Source organism: Macrobrachium nipponense, chromosome 22, assembly GCF_015104395.2.
Source record: "Macrobrachium nipponense isolate FS-2020 chromosome 22, ASM1510439v2, whole genome shotgun sequence".
Lineage (NCBI taxonomy): Eukaryota > Metazoa > Arthropoda > Malacostraca > Decapoda > Palaemonidae > Macrobrachium > Macrobrachium nipponense.
Window position 1 is genome coordinate 25298547 of NC_087213.1, and position 6306 is coordinate 25304852.

The following is a 6306-nucleotide window of genomic DNA, read 5'->3' on the forward strand; positions in this document are numbered from 1 at the left end:
GTTAGACTGCCATGGAAAAAAAAAGCGCCAGCGCAGAATACAGGAAAGTCTGATTTTGGAGAGAAACTGATTGATTTTCATAGATGCAGAACCATCAGAGGGAAAATGACGAGATCTGTGATGGCGGCCGACCTTTTGAAAAAAAAAAATTAATTAAATAAAACTAGAAAATGGGGGTGATTCGTTTGCGCAGCGATTTCCGTGTTATTTCATTTTACATTTTTGTCACTGGGCCTGATGGAATCAAGTACGTACTACGGGCTACTTTAGGAACAAGAGCCCGTGCTGGTACAAGGCCAGCTTAATCTCAAACAACAACAAGAAGTTCGTACCTCATCGCTTGACACCGTACGGATTATTATTACTTTAAAGAAATTGCAATTTTCGCAAAATCGGCATTTATTTCTCCACCGTAATTTATCTAAATAAGTTTTGAGTGGTTGATTCATTCATTTTGAAATCGGAGATCATGAGGAATTCGAACTATCATCCATAAAGTAAGGGAAACGAGTGTAATTGTGTACAATATTAATAACTTGATCCTGGTGAGTTTTGTTAATTAAGAGAAAGTTCAGAGGAATCGCTGGTTTTGAACTTCTTGATTAGAGTGCAAAATAAAAAGAAGGAGTCATCCGACCTCCAGCTTACACGGGATGTGTGCAAGATTTTCCTCTCACACATAAGTTGTAAACATTATATTGTAACTTCACGTAAATTAAAACTTGGTAAAATCTACGGTCAAATAGAGTCTGGTTTATTCAACGAAAATTAAAATGAATACGCTGTCTTTTATTAGAAATAATTGTTCTGCATTGTTCAACATGCACATTATTTATTATTTTTTACATTTTCATTCCGATAAATAAATCATAAGTATCCTTTAACTCAACGTGAAACACCTTCTTCAGACCTTTTTAGGCTTTCCTAACCCCCCAGCAAGAACAACAACAACAGCAAAGTAGCTTGTAGGCTTACTCCCTGAGTAAGCGAAAATAAATGCTAAACCTTCGTATGTTACCTTCCGTCACCTAAAAGGTAGTGATGTTTATTGTAAGTGTAAGAATAATTAGGCATCGGTTTTATTCACATCCACTTTTCAGTAAGAATGCACACCCATAATTCCAATGCATACGCCCCTTTTTCATGTTATGTTAAATTTCTGCAAATTAAAACCTGTGTGCTGTTTCGCGTATAATGAAGCTGGCTATACCAAATGATTTAAACTACGTCACTGTTTTGAAGAGTTTCCGTCAGTATTGCGTAACTTTTGGGACGTATCCGTGGAACTAATCGTGATGTATCGGTATGGATTCCATTTCAGTGCCGGGTATAACGAAATGAGGGGCGGAACTGGCACACGTTTGCGAGTTCCAGAGTGTTCGTCAGTTTTGCCCGAAAACTTACGTTGCTCTTGAAACATGATCGGAGGCGCCTTTTCAGTATATATATATATGAGGTTATTAAATTTCTTTGTTGATCGTTATTGTACAGGGTGTCCATAAAGTTCCAGTACCATTACAAGTATTTATTTATTGTAATGGTACTGGGACTTTATGGACACCTTGTATACCTAATAGCCTGCGTACAAACGACAATTGTTTTGTTATCTATAAATATTTCAAAAAAATATATTAAAAAAAGTGTTGGGTGACATTGAAAGCTCAGCTGGATCTCGGTAGCTCTATTCATGGGCTTGTATTCGTTAACACAATTAATTAATTGGAGTCGTTTCGTTATAGTAATTATAATGCTGTTCATTATAGACTGCTGGCAAAAGTTTTTTTTTTTTTTTTTTTTTTTTTTTTTAAGCATAAATATGAATGATTCTTGAAAATAAGATGGAACATGTTTGTCTTATCCACTGATCAAATTCACATAACTTCTCCATTCAACTGTGCCCGTAGGGAGGTAGTGCCGTCAGTGCATCTCATGCGGTGCACTGTAGTCATTACTTAAGGTTCTTTGTAGCTTCAAATAAATGAACATTAGCAAGTACAATTGTAAACACGTAAGAAAAATGCTACGAAGTTTTTCTGTAAATCATATAATACTGTATGAAACTCTCAGTCACGGCCATTGAAACTCTCAGCCGTGGCCCATAAAACTCAGCAACAGCCCAGTAGTGGCTTGTGTTGTACGCACCTATAGCGGTGCCAGGCGCACGATCGTGAATAAGTTTAGCCTTGAATAAAATCAAACCCACTGAGGCTAGTTGGCTGTAATTTGGTATGTTTGATGATTGGAGGGTGGATGATCAACGTACCAATTTGCAGCCCTCTAGCCTCAGTAGTTTTTAAGAAAAAGTGCAGACGGACAGACAAATAGATTTCTTTGTCGGAAGGTTAACAAGGTAAATGGCAATTTTATGAACAATTCCTAAGGCAACAGAAGTAAGGCATAAATAAATGCAATCTGCTTTTTATTCATACCAGTGCAATGATGAAAATGCTACTTCTTTTAATCCCATGCAAAAATAACGTTCTTTATCCAGATTGCTTCCATGATTATAATTCCATGATATATTTTTAAAGAAGATACAACGAGGCATGAAGAAAAAAAAAACAGTGACAAATGAATATAAATCTTTTTGTTAGTTCTTGTAGGATTTTCTCTCTCTGTGGGAAGGCCAATTTTAACAGATAACCGCAATTTAGAGTTCTCTGTTGTGCAAATTACTCTGGTTACGACCTGTCGTTCGTCGTACGAACATTTTGAGAGGTCGTATTTTTTTTATTTATGGCTCTTTAGCAAGTTTGTATCTATCTTTTATTAGTATATATTTGTAAATATGCATTATATATATATATATATATATAAATATATATAGATATATCATATATTTATATATAGCATGCATACATATTTATACATACAAATATATATATATATATATATATATATATATATATATATATATATATATACAGCTCATCATACGACATCCATCTAGATATATATAATATGTTGCAGCCAGTGGGCCTCCCTTGAGCAGCAATTGCTTGTTTTATTCTCTCAGGAAATTGCCGGGTGGCTTGATGGAATGGAATTCGAATGCACATGGGTTTCATCAATCAGGAAAACAAGATATATATATATATATATATATATATATATATAATATATATATATATATATATGTATGTATGTATGTATGTATGTATGTATGTATATGTATACTATATATATGGCATAAGAATCAGCAATTGAGGCTATGCTTCATTCAATCTTGGTATTAATTTTTCCCATCCTTTTGAATGTCAGTATCTGTGCTTTTCATCTTATATGTCCGGCTCCTCTATTTGCTTTCTTGTATTGTCTAGTTGTTGAACCTTCTTCGCATTTCCGTATTTACAACCGTGTTTATTTTAATTTTCATTGGCCAAACAACGGTCTATTTGACCGCAGATTTTAGCGGGCGCCCTGAGGAAGCTGGAGGTCGGATCATGCCTAGTATATTATCCTGATAATAAAGGTAAAACAGAGACAATGGTTTGCTTTTGAACTTATAATAAATTTCCCTGCAACGATGGAAGGTGAACGGATCTGGAATATGCGAGAGAGAGAGAGAGAGAGAGAGAGAGAGATAACAAGAATAAATTGGATAAAGAGAAAAATTCGAGACTTTTATTATGGGAGAAGTAAAAAAAAATCCAACCATTCCACAAAATTATTTTGTTATTACCCCACCAAATCACTTTAATTTCTAGGACCAGTTGCGTTATTAATGCAAATCATGTCATTAACATAATCACAATGAAGTTACCGATTGTATCTAAGACAAATTCCACAATAATATTTTTATACATTGCGAACGCGTGCACAGAAAAGGCCGGTATAATTTGGAAAGTAGCCCCGCCGAAATATAGCTGGCAATCTGCTGAATAAACAGTTTTAGACCCGTGTATATTATTAGTTATAATAATGATAGCATGTCTTGCAGTGGAACTGACTTGCAACGAGCGCATGGTGCTCAAATTCTGCTTTTATGCCTTTCGTTTCGTTATTTGGTCTCGTTTTATATATTATATTTTTGGGGGGAAGAGCGTTTGCGGGGGTGGGGGGAGGGTGGGCAGAGGGGGGAGTGCGCCAGATTACTGCCTCGCATTTTTCGAGATTTGACAAGTTGCGAGGCGAGTTTGAGTTCGTGTGGGTTGATTTATGAAAAACTTCGAAGGTATTGTGGCGTGGCTCTGCTCTCTCTCTCTCTCTCTCTCTCTCTCTCTCTCTCTCTCTGACTAATTTACTAAACTTGAAACATATGTTTCTTAATGGACTTGGAAGCTTTTCATTTTCACAAAACAGGAACTTGCTCGCATTTTTCTTTTTCTTTTCTTTTTTTATTCCTCTCACTTCGCCGTGTAAATCTTTTCCTTTGAAACTTTAGCAGTGCTTCGCGGGAAACTGGGGAGCTAAAAAATGAGTTAGCACTCGAGACTGCACTGTAGTCGTCATTCACAACTACAGTGATTCAATTTCTCTTCTTTTATGCGTCCTTTGGCTGACAGAATGGGGCCGGCCCCCTTTAATTCCTTTATTTAGCCCTTGCCTAGAGTCACAGAGGAAAAGGCAGCGATGAAATTCCTTTTTGGAAGCGAGAGGATTATTATGGGAATAAAGAAACATGAAATAAAGAGAAGGGGGGGAGGGGGGGGGGTGAATTTAATGCCTATTTTCCAAGGGGAACTTACTATAGTAGATTCACATCAACCTTGCATTTGATGCCTAGGCCAGTCCCTTACGACTCTCCTGATTGACTGTTGATAAGCCAATCACGACTGGAAACTCTCAGCCTCTCTTGAGAGTTCACATAAGCAGGATGTATGTTCCACATCTCTTGAGGGATACGTCTTTCAGAAGTATCTCACTGGAGAGTAGGAACATACATCCTGCCTATGTGAACACTCTCGAGAGACTGAGAGCTTCCAGCCCTGTGATTGGCTCATCAACAGCCAATCAGGAGCGTCGTACGGGATTGGCCTAGAGATCAGATGCACGGTTGATGTGAATCTACTATAGCCCAACTACCAACTTAAATGTAAGGAAATCATAAGCATTAAAACATCTTTCCCAGACCAGAGATGACAAGTTAGTAAGTGTAAAAATTTATGGTGGTAAATGAAGGCTTATCGTTGGTGTATTGGTTAGCATCGTGGAAAGCCTCTCAGATGTGGCAAGCCACTCAGATGTGGCGGGTTCGAGTCTCCCCCAGGGCCGTGAAAAATCATTGGCTCTGTATCATGATCAGATGCTGCTGCACTGTGGGGTCTGCGGTGGGAGGTTTAAACCTACATTCTTTGAAAGCTTCAATTTCAAGTTAGTGGCCCCATGTGCTTGTTGCATGTGAGTAGGCTTTAACTAGTGAAATAAAAATAATATTATTAAAAATTCCTGATAGTGGCACGAGTCTTCAAATGGGGAAACAAATCCACACTTATGTAAATGCACATATATTTAAATTTAAAACTTTAAGGATAGCTTTCGGGAATCTGTTCGGTTCCCCTTAGGGGAATCGAACACATTCCCGAAAGCTAACCTTAAAGTTTTAAATTTAGATATATGTACATATACGTAAATGAGGATTTGTTTCTCCAATAATTTTATTATAATTACTGACGGATTTCATAGTTGCTTTACACCGTAAAAGGTAAGAGACGCACATTCGCAGACAAAAACGACGCAGGGCATCGTGGTACGCAGGCGTTCCACTCGTACCATGAGCACACTTCGCTCTTATCTGTTCTCAGGATATACGTACCTGTAAATTGTGATCTTTCTGAGTACTGAAGAAAAGGTTTGCAAGTTATCTGATGACTTTTATGACACGAGATATAATAATTTCCTGTGAAGCGGGTTGGCAGAGGAGAAAGTAATTAGCAAGTGTTCAGTTGGTAATGTTGAGTGAAGTGATGTGTATTATTCAGAAACTTTGGAATATCTTATTATTTTTGGGTTATTCCTGATTCACAACCTTTCTTTCTTCATGCAGCAGACTTACAGCGCCCTTAATGGACAAACCCAATATTATTTTCCCATTTGTTGTGTGTGTGTGTGTAATTAATTCTGATCTGGGCTACAAAAAAAGGCATTCGGTAGCTATGTCTGGCTTCGGATTCCGCACTTGTGAAAATTTTCAGAGAACTTTACACTTATAACTAAAGCTTATGTAAATATAATATATATTATATATATAGTATATTATATAATTAATAATTATTATATATATATAATTTATATATATACAATCTTTCTCGTGGTCAGGTCGGCAAGTGGATTATAGGACTTGGGTTCGTTTCCCGGTACCAGACA